Source organism: Oryctolagus cuniculus, chromosome 8 (assembly GCF_051225735.1).
Source record: "Oryctolagus cuniculus isolate XC-2025 breed Fujian yellow rabbit chromosome 8, ASM5122573v1, whole genome shotgun sequence".
Classification (NCBI taxonomy): domain Eukaryota; kingdom Metazoa; phylum Chordata; class Mammalia; order Lagomorpha; family Leporidae; genus Oryctolagus; species Oryctolagus cuniculus.
In genome coordinates, this window is record NC_142874.1 from 76684706 (window position 1) to 76707738 (window position 23033).

General features: G+C 38.5%; 1 protein-coding gene across 4 annotated transcripts in view; it reads right to left on the reverse strand.

The window, feature by feature from the left end:
* LOC100350425 (bifunctional heparan sulfate N-deacetylase/N-sulfotransferase 3) overlaps nt 1-4476 on the reverse strand; it is a 186207-nt gene extending 181731 nt beyond the window's left edge. Inside the window, exon 1 of one of the 4 annotated variants that reach the window (XM_051820057.3) lies at nt 3864-4464. The gene's annotated coding sequence lies outside the window, so the exon portion shown is untranslated. Of the gene's footprint in view, nt 1-3863 lie in introns of all 4 variants that reach the window. The other 3 variants (XM_051820058.3, XM_089302882.1, XM_089302883.1) reach the window with 3 other exon arrangements.
* Between the last annotated feature and the right edge of the window lie 18557 nt (nt 4477-23033).

The following is a 23033-nucleotide window of genomic DNA, read 5'->3' on the forward strand; positions in this document are numbered from 1 at the left end:
CTGCTGTTTTAGGGCAGGTTACATGAACCAGAGAAGTTAAGGCAGCCAATCTGCAGAAAGAAGACACTGCCAAAAACCAGAAAGAAACAATGAAGAAATATGATACTAAGTCCTGAGGAGGCTGGAAGTATGGTTCTATCATTCTCTATTCTAGATTCATTAATGAAGAAGTCAGATAAATTCCTCCTTTGTCACCTTGGGCACTTTTTAAAACAGGTGACACACAACCCAAGTTGGGTAGTAGGAAAGGAGAAAGAAATCACCTAAATGAAACTGCATATCTCTCATCAGGAAAGATACTACATTTATTTGTCCTAGGTATTGCTTCATGCTTAGTACAGAGTGGGTGCTTAATAAACATCTCTTGAACAAAGGAATGATTCTTTCATATGGTAGAAATGATTGCAGAGGTCCATGACCTTGACACATTATATCAAGAGGTATGTTGGGGTGGGCCTTGTGGTGATCCGGGTTAAGCTGCTGCTTGCAATGCCAGCACAGTGTACTAAATTGCTGGTTTTGAGTCCTGGTTGCTCCACTTTCCATCCACCTTCCTGCTAATGAATAACATAATGCATAACATCCTGGAAGGCAGCAGATGATAGCTCAAGTGTTTGGGCCCCTGCCAGCCACATGAGAGATTCATACAGAGTATCCCACTCCTGGCTTTGGCCTGGCCGAGCCCTGGCTATTGCAGGCATTTGGGGAGTGAACCAGGGGATGGAAGACTTTCTCTCTCTCTTTGTAGCAGATAACAATAAATCAATAACCATTTAACAAAAGAAGCATATCACACACAATCTTTGAAGGTCAATGTAGAATAGAGATTAAAGGCACATGCATTTGAATGGAATGGGAGAGGGAGCGAGAGATGGGAGGGGTGTGAGTGGGAGAGAAATTAAGGGGGGGAAGCCATTGTAATCCATTAACTGTACTTTGAAAATTTATATTTACTAAATAAAAAATTTTTAAAAATTAAAAAAAAAACAAATAAATATTTTTTAAAAGAAAAAAAAAGGCACATGCATTTGAGCCAGACTAAAACCATTTCCCGGGAACATGATTGCAGACAAGATGGTAGCCTCTCAGTGCCTTGACTTTCTCATTTGTGAAATGGGAATAGTCTATACCATAAACAATCTTTGTGAATGTTACATGAGGTAAAAATATATGAAGGGTTTAGAACAACAGCTGTGACAAGGTCACCAATATATGAATGTGAACTGCTATTTTAATAACTTATATCTCTACTAGTAAAAGTCTAGACAGCAGCACTTATCAACAAGTTAAGTTTTGTACAACACCTTTTCATGTGTACTCATCCTATCTTGTAGAGAAATTTCTACAATTTTAAACAACAAACAGTATAGAAAAGGGCCTCTGATATCCTCAATTTTAGGTGAGGAAACCAAGGTCCAGAGCCAGCAAGGGAGCTGTCCAAGCTCATTCCTATCTTGACACAACCAGGCCCAGAATCCAGATGTACTTTCATGCTATATCCAAACATAACCAGATATTAAAAATAAAAATACACGTAAAATATCTAGTGATCACTGAGCTCACTGGAAGTTTTAAGATAGAACTATAAGAGTTGATTTTTTAAGCTCCTGTTCTGCAACACGTAATTGAGAGAAAAAGCCCTCAGTAATTTGTTGAGATTTTTGTGAGATGATTTATTATAGACATTAATTGTAGTAGCGCCTGACTCCTTTTCTCTAGTCACATACTTAAATGAAGTTGATGAGAAATTTTTAGAGTAATAGCAAAGGCTAAATCACTCATTGTGATATCCAGGTGCCTAAAGATACAGGTTTTTACTAAAAACACACAAACTGACAAATTCCAAATCCTAACAGAATCTTACAATCCTAGAAATTTAAGTCATAAAATAATTTTGAGTCTTCTTCAGACTAATTATCATTAGAATGTGGCTGTTACTTTTGTGGCCTGGCAGCATCCCATAATCAGGACAGGCATTCAGAGTTCAGGCTTTTCACTGTGAACGCTTATCTCCAACAGCAAATGCATGGGCAGTCAACTTCCAGTCCTTCTCTCTGTTGTCTAAACTTTCATGCAATTAGAAGTCCAAGGCATTCTTAAAATTCTGAACAGTGTTTTTATTCTTTATTATATTTCCCTGTTTTTTATATTGCATACAAATCACAAGGTTTTCAGATGCAGTTTTCTTTTAAAGTATTTATACCTCAACAAAAGCACATTAAGTTTAAAAGTTGGTCCTAGTCACCCAAGAACAGCTAAGACTCAACGAGGTTCCAAGAAAATGACATAATCAGATTCCCAGAATTAAATGAAAAATTTATAATCTCTTTATGGTTTAAAATCTTGAAATAATAGGAAAACCATTAAATATGTAGATCCTAGCTTATATTATCTTCTTCAGCAAAATATATGGCCTAGGAAAAGATCCTCACATGTTTATTTATCTCTTCTTCTATTTTTTAACAAACTTTTCAGTTGCAATCAAATTTACTCTAATATTTACTGTGATCCTTAAAAGTTAATACTTTTTCAAGAAAATTTATTGAAAGAGAAGGTACATTAGAGCTCAACCCACATACTCTGTAGCAGATATTTCTAGAAAAAAGTTTTACTTTATTGAAAACATTTTAGTAACTTGAGAATACCTCATTCTGAAGACTATGATGAAATTAGTAACGCAAGTGACTGACTTAAAAATGAACATTTAGTTACACAAAGAAGTAAGTCTGCTGTTTTACTATCAAGATCATATAGAAAAATAGAGATGGCAGGATACTACATTAACTAGAGAGAGGAAAAATAATAAAACAATAGAGCTTGTGTTAGGGCAAGCTTCTTGATAGATTCAGTATTATTTTTAAAAAGAGTCTCTTTCAAACTCATTTTTGAAAACTTCCTACATACAATATTGATAGGGAGAGATAACTGAAGAAACTGAAGAAAAAAGAAAAAAAAAAAACGGTTTCTTTTCCATATCATTCTGCTGTCTTATGATAAAAGCATGTTCAGTAGTTGAGAATATATTTTCTAAGGACAATTAAAAAAGAATGGGCTCGAGATTAGATTTACACATGACTTAATATTTGATTTGTATTTTAATACATGTTTACTGTTTGAAAGTATTACCTTCAAAATTCTTCCAGATTACATACATTGATATTTCCCAGTATTTTATAAAATTATAGATAAAATTTGAACTTTAAATGACTTTGAGGTTTAAAAAGTGTCCAGATATTAGAAAGCTAGTTGGAAAATGATCTGGGTAACCTCTTTAAATAATGTAACTTGGTTCTTCCCTGCCCCCTCTCAAAAAGTAGCTCCAGTAAATACAAGATTTTTCTATTTTCTTTTCATTTAAAGCTTCTGCATTTAACACTCAGATTATTTCTTTAGAGCTACATTAAACTTTATTAATTGTACAATATTAAATAGAATTTATAAAATGAATTACATCCAAAGAAAGCTTTGTTGAGGTTCATGGTTGTATAGACAGGTAGGTGTTAAAATTTAAATCTCTGACGTTACTTAAAAATTCTACTAGGGCAACAGACATATGGTCTGTTTGATAAACCTACTGCAGAGTAATTAAAAGTTGGTGGTGCAGATCTTAAACAACTATCAGGAGACACCTCCTTAATATTTCAATCTTAAAAAAAAGAAGCTTTAAAATTACCCTGAATGATAAGACAGTCTTTTGTTTCATTTAATTTGATCCAAATGCTCTATTTCTTAAGAATAAAAGGAGGCACCTGTTCAATCCTGAAATACTTAGATTAGTTGAAAACAAAGTATTTCTTGCTAAAAGCCCCTACATTTATCAGTGGGTCATTAACATCCAGTGTAAATTAAATGGATACACTTACCTGGAATTAAAGTTCAGAGGGCTGAAAATGGCTTGACAAACTTTGAATAGATAGAAGCTGAAACAGCAGCACCGGCTACCATCAGCTCAAGCTTCTTGGCTTCACAAGTGCCAGCAACACCAGAGCTGGCCCAGCACCCTGGCGTTATGTAACATCTTATTAATATTAGCCATCAGACTGCTACCGAGCTGCTGAGGCACTAGAGGGCAAGAGTGTCACATGCAAGGCCCTTCGCCAAGGGACCGGCTTTGGTACCACTTCGGGAAGACAGATGCTAACGAAGCCAATAAATAACACGACGCCCGAACGCCACGGCGAACTTGTAATGCTCCTCAAAGAATATTTTTAAACGTCAATTTTCTGACAAGCCAACGACTTAACAGGTTAATAAAGATGCACAAGCAAACAATCCCAGAACGAAAACTTTTACGATTATATTTACAAACCCACAGTCACCCAAGAGGCTATTTTTTTTCATTGTCTAAATAAACTTATTTAAACAGTAGAAATGAAGCTGAATAAATAAAAACAAGTGCCGATTTCAGTACCCCTTCATTTCAAGCCTCCAGAAACTTGTCCTGATCGCGGTGAGCAACCGCCGGAGTGCGCATTTCAAGTAGCCTGGGTCGGGTTTCTGGGCGAGGACCGGCCCCCACCGTCACCCATCGTGATTACCTCGGGCTGCAGCTGTTCGCCCGCATCCTCCTACCCTCGGGGCCAAGACCGCAGCAGTTTTCCGCGGTGGCCCGGCTGTTTTGCGGCGCTCGGCGGCGTCCGGGTGGCAGTCGTCTGTCCCCTCCTGCGCCTGGGGTCCCCGCGGGCCCAACCGGCCGGCAACACGGGCTGCGCCGACCGCGTGGGCGGTGCTCTGAGGGAAGCGGCTGCGGGGCGAGCGCCGCGTGTGTGCGGGAACCTCCTGTGCTAGCTCGGACGCGAACCGGGGACCCGCCCGGCTGCGCCGCCGCCGCTGCCGCCGCCGCCCTCACGCCGCCTCCCCGCTCCCGGGCCGCGCGTGCCCGCCCGGGGAAGGGGCGGAGGCGGGGATGAGGGACGGGAGCCGCCTCCATCCGCTCGCCTCCCACCCTGGTCGGCTCCGCGCGTCCAGCTCGCCCGACCCGGAGGAGGAGGCCCCGGGGGTCGCTCCCCAGTCTGCGGTTCCGATCGCCCTGTGGACGGGTTGACGGCGGCGGCCAAGGAGCAGCCGGGCTTGCAGCCCGGGAAACGGGCGCGAGTGCCTGAGGCGGCGCTGGGAAGGTGGGGCGCCCCGGCGTGGTCCGGTCTGGTCGCGCCCCTGCCTTTGGCCCCGCGGAGGGCAGGCGGCTGCGAGCTGTAAAACGAGAGTTCTCCCTGTTGCCCGCTTACAGAAAGGCCGTCTGGTTCTCAGCCCCTGAAGACAAGCGGGAGGCCAGCAAATGGAAACGCGGCTTGGGATTCAGGGTGCGACATGATAGTTCCCTGAGGAACGACTGGGTTTCTGAGACAGTCTCTCTGGGGGCCACCACCACAACATAGGTGAGCGTTTTAACAAGTGGAGTCTACGAATGCTATCTTGCAGTGTCCCAGCACACACTCCTGCTTGGGAAACTACACCCGTGTTTATTTGGAGGTCCCAGCTACCACCCCAGCCTTCAGCCCACTTGCTTCAGACACACTGGGTGGCTGCCATTCAGATCCAGCCAGCGGTAGCATTCTATCCTCCAGATAACTGGCCCAAGACAAAGAGGATCGTCCTGGGACTTGGTTTTGGTTTGGTTTTTGCTTCCATTAAGAAGTGGACTAATTGGAACCAAAAGAAACCCAAGCGATACAGAATGTAAAGGTTTTGGTCCTTTATTAACTGTATGAAGGCGATTGGAAATGTATAGAAAGACCTTCAGTTAGTGCCTAGTTTCCTCTAAGAGTTCATTGGAATTTAAGAAGACACAAAGTTTTTATTCCTCTTGCTCCATGTAACAGGGTTTACAAAAGTGACTATACCGGGTTACTCCTTCTAGATGCTTACAGAAATGTCAGAATAGCAGACTTTTCAGCCAGATGGCACGTATTAGACTAATTTATTTTTTTTTTAAGTTGGAATCTCCCATAGCTCTCTTGGACCTTTCAGGAACTTTAAGACCCTGCATGTTTGTTATGTACATCTTACCCCAGAGAGCCTTTGTCTTCCTAGCATCATGCATTCTTCATGTTATTCATAAAAAAAAAAAAGCACCTGTTAAATGGCTTTGGAAATTAAATAATGCTGAAAAGAAAACGAAGACCAGGATTTCCCTGCTCTTCAGTTGCTCACACTATGTTGATAAAAGGGTAGGAGATTAGGGTCTTCTACAAGAGTTCAGAGAACTGACTAGATCGGTAAATCCAGGAATTCTTGAATGGTTCAGAGTATGTTGACAGGTGCAGAAATGGCATTCACTTTTTCTTCTTTTAAAATTTTTTTTTTCTGGGCCCAAACAAATTAGAAAACCTTTTCTACTGAATAAGGTATTTGATGTTTTCATGACTGTATTTTTTGGTTTTCTTCGGTTAGAATGGACCAGAGACATGATCAAATTTCTCATTGCTTTGGGAGAAAGATTCTGCCTTGGCCAGCTGCTGCTACCTCCAACTATCTATCTGCAAATATAGACATCACAGAGTTATGCCATCCTTTACCATGACATAGTAGAATCTTAAAGTTCTGGTCTGGAAGTGTTAAGCCTGAAACATTTATGCCAGTTTAGTAACACATTGACATGTTGCCTATATTTCTTTCCTTCTGGAAGCCTACAAAAGCCGTACTTGGGCTTCTTACCTATCAGGTGGTAAGGAAGAATCATACCTAAGTGTATGATCATTGCCCTCTGTAGCTCTCTTTTGCTGTATTATTTCCCCATTCCAGGGACATGAAAGCTAGGGAACAGTTTTTCCTCCCCGCAGAGAGATATTCCAATGGAGTGTAACACTAGTTAGAGACAACAATGAATTGCAGCAATGTCCAAGTAGAGATGGAGAAGGCCTACTAGTACAAGGCCTCATAATTGTGAAGCAACTCAAATTTAGTCATCTCTAAATGAACTAATGCAACATTTCTTGATGAGCTAAATAGGTTCAGCTTAAAGTTTTGGAACAATCCATAGTTTTTTTGTAACCACCCTGCGCATTTCTTTTTTTTTTTTTTTTTTTTTATTTTAAAAAAACCACATTTATTAGTTAAGACAACCACAGGCTGGACACAACACACATGCTAAGAAGTGGACTTTTAAAACTTAACGTAAATAGGTAAATTTTTCCACAGTCCCACAGTCATTTCCATAGTTTACAAATTAAAAGGCCCACGTTGACATTAAACAGTAAAATACGTAATAAAATGCTCCAACCTATCTGCGAAGCTTCAAAAGATCATGAATTTGACTAACCATGCCATTGAAATCACTCAGTATTCAACGAGAGGTTGAATCAGTTTCAGTATATTAGTCCTAGAAATACCACTCCCCATGTCCCAGTCCCACCCCCAACATACTCTCCTGTACACTTTTTTAAAGATTTTCCTCATGGCAAACACACATACACCAGAACCTGGGAAGATATTCTGACCTGTTAGCCATCACTGAAATAAATGATTAGAAAGTTAGGTTGGTGAGCCAAAGCTATCCCCTGGATCCTTCTGGTTGTAAACCTATGTTGAAACTAACATGAAGACTTGTATTCACTGTGCTTTTTGGTTTTGTTGCCTCCTGGTTAACCACTGATTCTGATGAGGCTTTTTTTTCCCTTGAGTATGGAAAGACCTTAGAAATCCCTGAATTATTGGAAAGACATTCATGATTTCCAGTGTGACTTGAATTAGGAGCTCCAGAAGTCTGTGAAGACTAGACTGTACAAGTAAACTGCACTAAGAACGTGGTGCAAATAGCATCAGACTCAAATGCAGCTCTTGGCCAAGTCCCTTAAAGGGCTTTCCAGCCTGCGCATTTCTATTACCACTATTTACATAAATACTGAGGGCCTTAAAAAATGGAAGAGGCTCAGGCTTTTGTCCACTTCTGCGAATCCCTTAGACAATATGAAATACATATTTTAACAAGCATATGTAAGTTATACATATTTCTGGGGTATTACGTGATATTTTGGTACCCGTATGTCGCTCCCCGTCTTCGTGGAGGAACGACACAGGACCCTGCGTTGTTCTTTCGTCTGCTCGGCCCTTCCCGGGTTAGCTGCTGGTCCTTCCCAGGTTGGCTACCATCCCTTCCACCTCCGTGGAAGGGCGGTTCCCCCTGCCACATTCCCCACTTCCGCGGGGGAGCGGCACACCGCCGGCCGGCTCTCTCGGGGGCTGCTCAGGTGTTCCTTCAGATAGATGTTCCCCTTAGATGTTCCTGGTGCATGTTGTCTCTCTCCTCCTTTATAGTCCTCCTCCGCCAATCCCAACTCGGCTGCCCACACGCCGAGTACACTGCTCTCCTCCAATCAGGAGCAGGATCAGCTCCTGGAGGTCATCACTCAAGTTGGCAAGAGGCAGCTGCGTAGAAGCTGTTTTCTCCTCTCCCAGCGCCATATTGTGGGAGAGCAGATACATAGAATAAGTCTTAATTCCAGTAACTCAGTCCAGTCCGGGTTGCTCCCCACACCCGTAGACATTGTATAATGTCAAATTAGGGTGTATATATTTATCTGTTCAAACATTTAACATTTCCTTATGATGAAAATATCTAAAATCATATCTCTGTTTTTTAATAGCAAAATGCACAGTGCATTAACATGATCTGTAGTCACCCTATTTGATAGAACCCTAGAACCTCTTACCCTATCTAGCTATAACATAGTACCCATTAATTAACTTTTTCCCACTCCATCCTCTCCCCTTCCCTCCCTAACCTCTGGTAACTACTATTATACTTTTAAATTTTATGAGATCATTTATTATTTGTTTTCTTAAAAGATTTAGGTATTTGAAAGACAGAGTTACAGAGAGACAGAGATCTTCTATTCTCTGATTCACTCCCCAAATGGCCACAACAGCTGAGACCAGGCCCTGGTGGAGCAAGGAACTTCATCTGGGTCTCCCACATTTGCAGTTGGAGCCTAAGCACTTGAGCTATCCTCTGCTGCTTTCCCAGGAGCAGGGAGCTGGATTGGAAGTGGAACAGCTGGGACTCAAACTGCTGCCCACATGGGATGCCAACACTGTAGGCAGTCCAAAGTGTAGTGCCACAGCCCCGGCCTCTACCTTTTACTTTAGATTTGGCATCTGACTGAGATCATGTGCTACTTGTCTTTCAGTGCTTGACTTCTTTCAGTGAACACAGCAGCCTCTTGTTCTACTCACATTGTTGCTAATGGCAAGATTTCATTCTGTTATAGCTGAGCAGGAGTCCATTATGTGTATGTACCATATTTTATCCATTCGCCAGTGGATGGACACTTAGCTTGTTTTCATTTCTTGACTGTAGTAGTTAGTGCTGCCATAAAATGCAAATACAGACTGTACTGCCATAAGATGCAAATGACAGACTGATTTCATTTCCTTTGGATGTATACCTAGTAGTGGGAGTGCCAGATCTTTTTTTTTTTTTTTTACAGGCAGAGTGGACAGTGAGAGAGAGAGACAGAGAGAAAGGTCTTCCTTTGCCATTGGTTTACCCTCCAATGGCCGCCGCGGCCGGAGCACTGCGGCTGGCACGCTGCAGCTGGCGCACCGCGCTGATCCAAAGCCAGGAGCCAGGTGCTTATCCTGGTCTCCCATTGTGGGTACAGGACCCAAGCACTTGGGCCATCCTCCACTGCACTCCCTGGCCACAGCAGAGAGCTGGCCTGGAAGAGGGGCAACTGGGACAGAATCCGGCACCCCGACCGGGACTAGAACCCGCTGTGCCGGCACCGCAAAGCGGAGGATTAGCCTATTGAGCCGCGGCGCCGGCCAGATTGCCAGATCTTATGATGCTTCTGTTTTTAGTTTCTTGAGGACCTCCCATACTGTTTCCGGAGCCGGCCGGATTGCCAGATCTTATGATGCTTCTGTTTTTACTTTCTTGAGGACCTCCCATACTATATCCCACAATGGCTATACTAATTTACATTCCTTTGCAATATGAAATATTTTTTCAGGAATCCAAATTTCAAATACAAAAAGAAGTATCTGCTTATAAATTAAATGTCCACAGAAATAACTAAAAGGAAGAAAAAAGAGCAAAACTGCTAAGTATATTGAATTCTTATATTTAGTCACTCTAATTAAAGGCATTGAATAATAACTTATGATGATGTAGGGATTTAATAATTTATGCTTCATGTAAGTTAAAAATGACTTGTAATGTTTGATTTTTGGTCTTCATCTGCATGCTACTAACTGTAGGGTGCTGATTATAAAAGAATTTTGAGGCCGGCGCCGCGGCTCACTAGGCTAATCCTCCGCCTTGCAGCGCCGGCACACAGGGTTCTAGTCCCGGTCAGGGCGCCGGATTCTGTCCCGGTTGCCCCTCTTCCAGGCCAGCTCTCTGCTGTGGCCAGGGAGTGCAGTGGAGGATGGCCCAAGTGCTTGGGCCCTGCACCCGCAAGGGAGACCAGGATAAGTACCTGGCTCCTGCCATCGGATCAGCACAGCGTGCCGGCTGCGGCAGCCATTGGAGGGTGAACCAACAGAAAAGGAAGACCTTTCTCTCTGTCACTCTTTCTCACTGTCCACTCTGCCTGTCAAAAAAAATATATATAAAAGAATTTTGAGAAACTCCTTTCAATTTGTAGAATTCTATTTTTCAATGCTTAAAGCCATATATTTCCGGTTGCTCCTCTTCCAGTCCAGCTCTCTGCTGTGGCCTGGGAAGGCAGTGGAGGATGGCCCAAGTACTTGGGCCCTGCACCTGCATGGGAGACCAGGAGGAAGCACCTGGCTTCGGGTCAGCACAGTGTGCCGGCCATAGCGGCCAGTTGGGGGATGAACCAATGGAAGGAAGACCTTTCTCTCTGTCTCTCTCTCGCTGTCTAACTCAGCCTGTCAAAAAAAAAAAAAAGCCATATATTTTTATATTATGATGTTTTAAAATGCAAATATTTATAAAAAGCACTTGAGTAATTTTTATCTGAAACAGCTAATAAGTGTATTTCTAATTTCTTTAAAAATCTTCAGTTTGGAGGCAGGTATTCGGTGCAGCAATTGAATGACACTGCTTGGCATCCCTACATATCATAGTGCCTGGGTTTGTGTCCCAGCTCTGCTCCAGAATCCAGCTACCTGCTAATACGCACCCTAAGAGACAGTAGGAAATGGCTCAGGTGATTGGGTCAAGTTATTCACTTGGGAGACCTGCATTAAGTTTCCAGCTTCCTAGTATTTGGGGAGTGAACCAGCTAATGGGCTTTCTCTGTCTTTCTCCCTCAAATGCCCCCCCCCCCACTTCTTCACTGAACATAAAGGAACTTTTAAAAATCTTCAACATGGACTTAACAATAGATAACACTCTTAAGCTAAGATAATGGTAATGTGGTGAAGATTGAACAGAAGTCATATTCTAGCTAGCAACTTCTAACTCAGCCCAAGGAAATATAGTCTGTCATTTTTTATTGTTTTAAGAAGTGTTAAGTGAATATCGATCAAAACCCAAATCTGAAAAAAATGAAGAGTTTAGAGGAAGGTAAATGAAAGGGGAATCAGGCCACTCTAAAGGCACAGAAAGATGCATTTTACCAGCTTCTAGGTGTCCTTGGAAATACTGCGTGTGAAAAACAAAGTTGAATTAGCAGTACAGTGGTCTCATCTTACGTTATGAAACACCAATGTAAAGCTTAATAGACTACACTGGAACAGTGATCCTCAAACTATAGTTTGCATCAGTATAACTTGGAGGAAATCTTAAACCATAGCTTTGGGCACCATCCTCAAGAGGTTCTAATTCAGTAGATCAAGGATAGGGCCTGAGAGTTTGCATTTGAACAAGTGCCCTGGTGATACAGATGCTGCTTCTCTGAGAATAAATTTGGAGAGCCCTGGATCAGCGCATTCTTGAGAACACAAATTGTGACTTTTTAGGAGGCTATAACAATGAACATTTATTGCAATATAAATTATTTGGATTCTGAAACTAATTCTGTTTTAATTATAATAAGTATATGGTAAACATGATGTTTTAATTGTTTTTATATAATTATTGATGTAAGCCATCATAGAAAATGGCTTATATAAAATATAAATATATAAATACACTATATATGATAAAATATTTAAATGCTTATATAACTATAAAGTTATATGTTATATTTGTTGTGTTTATATTTCTATATAATTCTACAACTATCAAATTTAAATGATAAAATATATAATACAAATATATATAAAATCTTTTACATGGTAGAAAATAGGAAGATTTGGAAGTAGGATAAGAGATCCTGCACTCTTACCTCCTTGAGGATTTGGCACATCAATGACCATTTAAAACACACTAAAGGGGACTGGTGTTGTGGCATAGTGGATAAAGCTGCCTCCAGTGATGCCGGCATAGTATATGGGCACTGGTTCAAGTCCTGGCTGCTTCACATCTGAACCAGCTCCTTGCTAATGACCTGAGAAAAGGAGTGGAATATGGCCCAAGTCCTTGGGCCCCTGCCACCCACGTGGGAGACTTGGAAGAAACTCTTGGCTCCTTTCTGGCCCAAGCTCCAGCTGTTGGGGCCTTCTGCAGAGTGAACCAAGAGATGGACCATCTCTCTTTCCATCTGTGTAACTCTGACTTTCAAATAAATAATCTTTAAAGAATTTAAAAAACAAAACACACTAAAGAAGAGAAAAAAATTATTTTCTTAGTATAATAGGTTTCACACTATCCCTGCAGAAGCAAATCATGTTATTTTACTGTCTTATTTTTTTACAAAGACAATTCTTAGCTATAGAAATGCCTCTCTACGCATTCATTGGTCCAATTTCTTCTTAATTTTAAAATTTGTTATCCTCAAAAATAGCTTTTTCCCTATGTGAGATTAGTTTAAATTTTTATGTACTGATCATAAGGTTTGTAGTTAATTATAAGCCTTGGGTGATGACTATTTGGCAGTAAAAACACTTTCCTATCTATAGGTTTAGCATAAACTATTAAAATAGATGTTGTTTTGTTCCATCTGAAAGGGGAAATGCAAGCAATCATCAGATTGTAGAACATATTGTGTGAATTGTCAAAGTTATCTCTTAATATTCAGGCAAGACTGAACATCATTAAGGTGTTTCTTTGATCTAGCTTGCAACATTAAAACATCATTTTATAGCTTGGCCCCATGCCATATAGTGCAAGAGAGATTCATTATGAGAGTAAAATGGATGATTTCTCTCTCAATTTGTCTATAGAGGGGCTTCCTAAAGACTCCATAATATTTTCCCTACTATCTTAGTATGTTTCTCCTTTATATCTGATCCTAGGATTTCAAGAGGTTGAAGAAAATAATAAATATTCAACACGTGGAGGTTATATGAATTAATTTTGTCTTGCTCCTGTGAAAGTATGTGTTTGAAATTGTGATATGAGAAGTTGTTAGAAAACACAGAAACAACAGGGAAAATTAAGATGCCCTGATATTATGGACTGATAAAGCCTGTGTTCTCACACATGAGGCTTTTTGATGAATTCTCCAACCAAACATTTGAGTAGGAGAACTGTGAGTACAAAATAAAGTGAAAATTTAATATATGCATATGTTTTTTCTCCCTCAAATGGGATCAAGTGCCCTCAGTAGGAATGGTAGAAATAGACAATGGAAACCCTGTTCACCCAGCACTAAATTTGTCTTGTTCAGCATCTTTTGCATTCTGGGAGAAAAGGTAGCAGATGTTTTGTTCTCATTTCTCTTACAACTCACATAAAATCAAACACAGATGACATAAATGAAATGAAATTGCAGGAGCTAATGGTCAAATTCAAAATATTTTTCTCCAAAATGTCACTTTAATCATTGAGATCCAAGATCATTTTATTTTCCTTTCACAGAATTATAGCTCAAACCCATAGAAAAGATAAATAAGAATTGATTGGACAAATGGATTTTATTCTTGAGATTTTATTTTCCATAAGCCCTAGGTAAAATTTATTTAGGAATCAATTGTGGAAAGTTTCTCTTTGCAGTTTTTGACTATGATATTATATATAAACTGTGCATTTAGAACTTAAATCTCTTGTTGATCAGGGAATGGGTATGAGGTTAGCACAAACCAACTACAATTTTAAAACTCATAATAGTTTTGTATTTGCAGAAAAAGAAAAAATTTCAATTGAGTTTAAGGGCTTGGGGTCATAACAGAATTACTTCCTATTTAAGCTGAGAACTCTGGAAGGCAACAGTTTTCTGGCATTGTGAAAAGAACTTAACTATAATTCAATACAGAAACCTATTACTTTCTGTATACTATAGGATTTAAGCCAGAGGAAGCGAGAAGATCCGTATTGATTTAAATTGTATTACTTTTAATAATAAACCATGTATTAGCATTCCTTGATGTAAGTCTTGGTAATTTTATGTGTGTACTCATCTCTGGTTTGTCTTTTTTTTTTTTTTTTTTTTTTTTTTTAGAATTTTCACTAAAAACCATTTTGACAAATAGTAATAATGAACTTCTATACAATAATAGCAACAGAGATGATAGATATAACACAATAAACACTCATCATATTTTGTAGCTTTGTACGTGTTGTATTATTTGGTTTGTACAAGAGCACAATGAAGTGTATATTATCATAATTGGGTAGAAGTAGAAAACCAGGCTTAGCAAGTGTCAATAATGTTCTCAAGTCTAAAAACACTAATGATGACTTTTGAGGTGGATGGTGTGTGGGTTGGAGGAAAAGAAAGACAAGAAAAATAGATGAAAGTCAGAATTTTATTCCACACAGGGTCATTTCATAATACTGTGCGGCTTTATGAATACTTTCATATCAGTAAATATGATGTTACTTCAAAAAACTCATGAAAAAAGAATCAAAACATGTTTATTTTGGTGCAAACCATTTTTGAAATCTGTGCACAGTTTTTTTGTAATCTACATATTCCTTGAACTTTTTGAATGCTCTCAGTATGTATGTAGTTTCTGTAAATATGCTTGTAATGTGCTACAGAAATACAGTGCTGAGTTACCAAGCTACACAGAAGTCCTTAACATGATTTTCATGTTATTATAAACAGCTATCATTTCATGGTTGATTTAATTTCAGCATGAGTTAAAACACATTACTATTGTAAGTGCCACAATGAAAACTACTGGATAATGCAAGTAAGTAGCAGGCTACTTGATTTAGGCTGGGAGAGGATGAGAGTATGAGGGGTCTTTGAGATGTTAAGGGGTTAGAGACACTTATTGTGAGACTAACTTTCAATGAATCAAATCTAGTCTAATTTTTTTCTTTTGTTCTGCCAGATAAAAATCACAACCACAAAAGGTTTAGGGTAATAGAGAATGATGGGTAGAGAATATACATGACAGAGTTTAATTTCAACATTCTAGCAACAACTTAGTATCTGTGTTTGCAACCAAATATAATTGCAACCAATATAATTGGTTGCAACCAATATAATTGTATTCCAGAGAGTTGGATTCACTATTACCTAATCATTTTCTTTCATTTAAAAATTCTCTTCAAGCCACTTATTCAAATGTTAAAGACTCTTCATCCTTTAGCAACCTCCTACTGGTCTGCCTTCCCTCTCCTTTCTTTTCTTTCTCTCTCTCTCTTTCTTTTTGTTTCTTTTCATCACTCCTTTTGGTTGGAGCTCTATCAGGTAAAGGAAACAGACAAAAAGAGAGAGAAAAGGAGAGAGTAAGGCAGAGAAAACAAACAAAATTAAATAATTATCTGTATATTTCCACATTTCTCAGACCTGAACATCATTTAATATTTGTTCAAAAGCTCAATATACTTAATATACTCACAGTATACATATATATTCAATGAAAACACGTTATTGAATTTGGATATTATAGTGTAATGGAAGGCAACCTGGTTCCAACCTCTGGCTGGGCCACTTTGCAATTAGCTGCAGACTGTTTACTTAACTTCACCTAGTAAATGAGAACAATGGACCCATTGTAGGGTTGAATTGAGAATAAAATATCTATGAAAGTGCTATGAAATTTGCAAAACATTGTATAGGACACACAACATTTTTTAAAGGTGGGGTTTTCATGTTTGTCATGTCTGACAGAACAGAAATAATTAGTAATATTAAGTTGAATTGACTACTTGAGACTTAAATCTTAATGTAAAAGTGAATTCTATATTGGTTAATTATGAATAATAAATTTAGTAGATGTAATTATAGAATACAACATCATTTGACCACTTTGTAATCTATGCCAGATGCTACCATGTTCCTCATCTCATTTAATTGCTGTAAAAGTTCTCATTGGAAGGTTCCTAATTGGAAGACAGTCTGCTCATTGTCTTCTGATATTCAGTCTCTTCTTCTTTCACCATAATAGTATTTATTGCAGAATACATAGCTGTTCTGTAAAACAGCCTACTTTTTTCTAAGGCACTGTGGCTCAGTTCTAGCCAATAGACAACAAGATGGAGAATTCCTGTGGTGCATAGATATTGGAGAAACTCCCATGTTCCTTAGTGTTAGACCTTAGCGTTTAGACACTGGTCAAATACTCTTCCCCTGGAGGGTGCACAGGACATCTGATTTCTTTTTTGTTTTGACCAATAGAATATGGCAAAGGCAGGGGTTTAATTATGTTAGACTATGTAAGATTCTATTTTACTAGCAAACTAAATCTAGAAGCTCTCCTTTCTGGCTTACTAAAGTGGCCGCATTGGGGAAGTTCATGTAGGCCTTAAGAAACTATTGGTCATCCTTAGGAACTGTGGACAGTCCTTAGGAACTATGTCTCTAGAATATGAAGGAAGTCTCCATCCAAAAGCCAGCCAGAATCTGGAAACCTCAGTCCTAGAGACATAGGAAAATCATTCTGCTAAATTGCAGTCGTCTTGGAAATTCATTCTTTCCCATTTGAGTCCCCAGATGAGAATGCAGCCCAACCCACATCTTGACAACATCATGAAACCCTAAGCAGAGGAACCAGCTAAGTACACTTCTACTCCTGACCCATGGAAACTGTGAGATAGTAAACTTCTGTTGCTTAGGTTGCTAAATTTGTAGCAATTTTCTACGTGGCAATAGATAACTAACACACTTTTCAGAGACAGATGACATATGCTTGGCCCTCTTTTTCTTTTTTTTTTTTTTTGTGTCATCTGCCATCTTGTTGCCTGGAAATCAGCTGGACCAGGAAGTTGAGGATTATACCTTCAGCATTATGGGGCATTGAGCTGGGAGAGATCTAGGTCCTATGGAGCACTCATGTGAGCACAAGCATTTATCTAGTTTGAGCTATTTTTATTTACTTTCTATCGCTTGTTACTGAATCGTTATAATTTATCATTATGATTTATTTATTATTACTTTATTATGTGAATAATACTGTAGCTATTGTAACTGGAATTTGTTGAGTTTTACTGTCTATTGTAATAAGAATTCATGTTTTGAGTCTGGCTATATCTTTGATCAGAAACCACCAAACAGATTTTGATCATTCCTCTCTGAAGCTAGAACCACAGTAACATGGAAATAGACAGATTGATTGCTGTATAGCAAAGAAGGCAAAATCAAGTGCTCCCAGGGAGAAATGATAACATTACAAGTTGCTAATTTCTGTAATTCATGGTTAAAACTCAATGAACACTTTGGAGTTTTAATATGTTCAATTTAAGTATCAGTTTTAATAGCTTCTCAATTAAAATGGATTTTCAAAATTCCATAGAAGCCAAAGATGTTGCAGTATATCAGAAACAATGCTAGACCTAGAGTCAAGAGTCCTTGAAGGATGCTTTTGCATAGGTGCTTCTCAAATAGACTCTAGGAGTCTGAATCATTGAGAATATTTGCTAAAAGACAGATCCCAGGGCTGGCATTGTGGCACTGTAGGTTAAGCTGCCACGTATAACTCCAGCATCCCACATCAGAGCACCAGTTCGAGTCCCAACTGCTGTAAACAGTCCAACTCCCTGCTAATACACAAGGTAAAGCAGGGCATGATGGCCTAAGGGTTTAGGTACCCGCCACCCATGTGGCATTTCATGGCTGGAATTCCTGGTTCTTGACTTTGGCCTGGTCCAGCTCTGGCCATTCCAGCTGTTTGAGGAGTGACTCAGAGGATGGAAGTTCCCCCCCTCACCTCTGTCTTTCACTCTGTCTAAAGCCCTGCCTTTCAAATAAATACATTTTTTTTAAATTTTAAAAAATTTTAAAAAGCAAAATTCTGCCCATATCTATTAAATTAGAATATTTGATGGTGACATATTTGGAAGCTGCATGTTTCTTAAATGATTTCTGTGCACGCTAAAGTTTGAGATCCTCTATTTTTATTTTTCCTAAATTTCTCTTAGCTATAAGCAATTTAAGAATTTTAAATATCTCTTTATTTCCTAAGTCAATTGATTCTATTTGTTAGGTATCATATTTTGGGGGCACAGTAGTTACTTTGCTTGAATTATTATTATCTTTACAAATGAAAATAATATGACCTATGAGTATTGTTAGCAACTTACCTTATAGACATTGTAGCCATCTATTAGTTTCTCGTCTGTGTTATTTTCAAACCAAAATTTCAGAATAATTTAGTGCTGTGTGATTCCCTTTGCTTCTGGTTTTATTACATACAGAAAAGCATTTGTTGCCACAAGAAGTATAATATTAGTCTTATGTTACACCCCTAGAAGGAGAATAAAGATATAAAGAAGATAAAGGAAATGCATACACAATCTTAACCATCACACAGCCAACAAATCTTATAATGATTCCACAGTCACATTTTATTTCAGCAAGGTTTTGGTGCAAAGAAAAACACTGAAAATAAAACTGGGATGATTGAAGAGGCTTGAAGAGGGATGAAGAGAATAATAAAATAAAATTATTGACTGAGGTCCTAAAATTAGAGATGATGATGGATCTTTACCACTCTGTAAGTGCCACACACTCCAGGGGCATCTTCTGAAATTCCTCTGAGTAGCATTTTCTCTTGATTTTTAAAATAATATATTATCACTTATTAACATCTTTTTTTTCCTCCTTCCACTGACTGAATCGCAGGGAGAAAACATGTAATTCCTATGTATAGATACACTCCCTGTGAAATTTGCAGAGGAAGAAAGGAGAATGTACATTTGCAATCAAGTATGCTTGAAGATAATATATGAGGCCTGGAGCCAATCAGAGTATGAGTTCACCTATTCCCATGCCCCCAGTGCCCTCATATCTTATATCTTATATTGATTTTATATATGCCTACCACATTACACTGGAGAGAATAGATTCAGTACTTCTCATCAAATATAGTATTAATGGGAAAAGCTATAAAAACAGGATATGCAGCCTGAGGCCTTTGTGCAGAATTAGGAAAGAAAAATAGATTTAGTTTTGTCTTGGGAGTAATGTCATATATGTAGACCTACCATTTGTAAAAAGCATTGGCTGGAAATTAGTCATTGTTTTCTCTCCAGCAGTATGGTACTTTCCTAACCTAGAACCCAGATCTTAGGTTAGATTTGAGAGTTTAGCTTTTTTCTTAAAGATTTATTTTATTTTTATTTGAAAGACAGAGTTACAGAGAGAAGTAGAGGCAGAGAGAAAGGTCTTCCATCCGCTGGCTCACTCCCCAAATGGCTACAATGGCTGGAGCTAGGCTGATTAGCAGGCAGGAGCCAGGAGCTTCTTCCAGGTCTCCCATGTGGGTGCAGGGGCCCAAGGATTGGGCCATCTTCTACTGCTTTCCCAGGCTATAGCAGAGAGCTGGATTGGAAGAAGAGCAGCCAGGACTAGAACCGGCACCCATATAGGATGCCGAGGCTTCAGGCCAGAGCTTTAACCTGCTGTGCCACAGCGCTGGCCCCGAGAGTTTAGCTTTCATCCTCAGCTTCCAATAGGAAATGATTTTCCTTATCTTCTAAAATGTATAGTTAAAATAATAAAGAACTTGAGTCTGAATGGTAAGTTTTTTTGAGAACATTTCAGAGTGTGTTTATCATTGATTAAATACTGACTTATAACAAGTGATTTTAAATTTTTTATTTATTTTATTTGAGAGGTAGAGTTACAGACAGAGGAAAAGACAGAAAGAAAGGTAGTCCATCCTTTGGTTCACTCCCCAGATGGCCGCAATGGCTGCAATGGCCGGAGCTGAACTGATCTGAAGCTATGAGCCAGGAGCTTGGTCATCTCCACTTGTGCCATCCTCCACGGCTTTCCCAAACCGTTAACTGAGAGCTGGATTGGAAGAGGAGCAGCCAGGACAGGAACAGGCACCCAAATGGGATTCTGGCACCGCCAAGTGGAGGCTTAGCACACTATGCAACAGCGCTGGCCCTAACAAGTGTTTTTAAAAAGGAAGTAACAACTTTAGAGTTACTGTAGTGTTAGATGTCATTATTTTTTGTGGTTGAATAAACAAATAATAGTAAGGGCAACATTGCATAAATAAGCGGTGTTAGTAATTTTTTCAAGTCTCCTTTTTAAAGCACTCATCAATCCACTTTACCTCTTTACAGACCTGTGATACTGTTAAACATGTGCCTTCTACAATGTATTTCCTTCTGATCCTTCTCATAATAGCTTTAAAATAGATCTCCCAGGAATGGCCTGACAAGAAGTCTGAAGTATACTAACAGAACAATAAAAGAGAGCTCGGGGATAAACACTCAAGTATCAAATAAATTATTAATTCTTAGAAAATAGTTATAGTCTGCTAATTGTATATGTTATCTATGGAATGAAATTGTAAGAGTTTCCTCCACAGAAAACAATTAATTGAATTTGTTTCATTTTCTAATAAACATGTTCCTAATGGAAAATTTACAGCAGGCAGAATTTGGAATACTTTTGTTTCACTGTGTTGACTAAGCCATGTTGTTTGCTATCATAAGGTATTTTTTAGGCATGAGAGTTCTAGTTGCATTATCTCTAATTTTTCTGATTCTAACAACCATTTGGAACATGTTGCTAATCATATATCAGTAAAGACGAATTCTGTGTTTTAACAATCGAATGTAACATTTCTCTGGCTAACTGCTATCATATTTCTTTCCTTCAATATCAGCAAGTCCAAAAAATTCTCTATGGACACATATAAATGGAATAAACACAAATGATTTTCATAGTTCCTTGCATATTATGCTTTACTAGGTAAAGAATAATGTAAGGACACAACACATTCTCTTCCTCCAGATTCATTATTTCTGTATGTGGGTATCTTATTCTGAGTTCTACTGAGAATATATTTCTACATATTACACTGTTTTTTGACTTTCTGATGCCTGCTGTATGATTGATCATTCCCTGAAGGAAATCTGAGTTGGAATCCATTTTGGACAGAACCCAGTATGTGCAAGCTTTAGATATCTCTTTGTATTAGTTGTTAAAATGTAATTTCTAATGAAAAATTTCCAGTGGTATACATCATTGTTAAGTTTGTGCTATGTGTCTTAACACTCTTAATTGTTTTCCTTTTGCCTGTGTGTGTCATTTTATGAGGTCACTAATGAACTTTCTAATAAGGCTCTTTGGTTAAAGTACTTTAGCACAAAGAATGGCTTTTAGGCAATCAATAATTATGGTGAATAAAGTAATGCATTAATAGAGAAAAGGATCATTTATCATTAACTTCATAAATGTGCACTATCTTGTGCTACAATTTATCACTCTGTAGAGTAGTATCACTCACAGCCTGATTGCTGTTTTGTCAGAAAGTGCCAAGGCAAAGAATTAAGAGTTTTTAAGAAGCCAAAGAAAGGTTGTGTGACCTCACCCTTTAGCCTCAGGGAAATATTTTGCATAAAATCTGTTCTCTGATGCTTTTAAGCTTAGGGTTGTGGAGATCCTTTGATTTTTCCTGTTTGATTCCACTGATGTGTAGAAAGGTCAAATGGAAAAGACAAGTAATTTGGATATTAAAAGGTTTATTGAAAGGTTTATTTTGGAGCAATATTTGCTCCAAAAATTAAGTAGTACATATTTCATGGCTAGAAAAGTGCATAGTTGTTTATATTTTTTAAAAAAGAAAACCTTCAAATAAAATTGTGTTACAGATATATAGCAATATTAAGTGCCAATTTAGTCGGGATCCCAATTTTTTTTTAAATTTCTTAAAAACAAGTTTTGATTTGATTGTATGATCAAAAGGTCAAAAGGTAAACAAGAGAATAAGACCTCCAAAATTTTTTGTTCATCAGTAAATATTTTTTTTAGATGTAGCAGTTTTTGCTCCTTTTTCAGCAGAAAGGAGGTGAGCTAATTGAGCACAAGCTTATTACCCAAATCTTATCTCATTTTAATAATGAAAATAGCAGATAATAGACAAATAACTTGCTAAATTTTATATTAAATAAATAATACAATAATTTAAATACTCTGATTGGGAGAAAAATTGAAGTGGCACAATAATTCCTAAATCAAAACACAGTAATACTGGCTTTGTCTCCAGTTACCTAGAGAAATCTATCTACTATTTTCATAAATTCTATAAAGTTATCAATTCTTGACTTTTCTAATCAGGAAGGAGAGTGATTTCTTTATGACATTGTGAGCATGCTATAAAATCAATAAATACCTCCACTTAAAATTTTCATTTAAATAACCTTTTTGCTTTTCTGATTAAGACAATACATGTTATAGAAATTATTAAAAAGCACAGGCAATTTTTGACTTACTTTATTCTTCCATTTTCTGTGTATTTTGTATGTATAATAAAAATTAAAATAAATATTATATGTTATACACATATGAATGTGTATTTGTACTTGAACACATACATAAACATACATGAAAACAAATGAATTTTTATGTAAGTAGAATTTGACAGACTATTTCTGTACTGTTGAGCATTTTGACTATTTTCTTTTTTTTATTTTTTGACAGGCAGAGTGGACAGTGAGAGAGAGAGACAGAGAGGTTGGTTCACCCTCCAGTGGCCACTGCGGCCGGCGCACCTCGCTGATCCGAAGCCAGGAACCAGGTGCTTCTCTTGGTCTCCCATGCGGGTGCAGGGCCCAAGGACCTGGGCCATCTTCCACTGCACTCCTGGGCCACAGCAGAGAGCTGGCCTGGAAGAGGAGCAACCGGGACAGAATCTGGCATCCCGACCGGGACTAGAATCGGGTGTGCCGG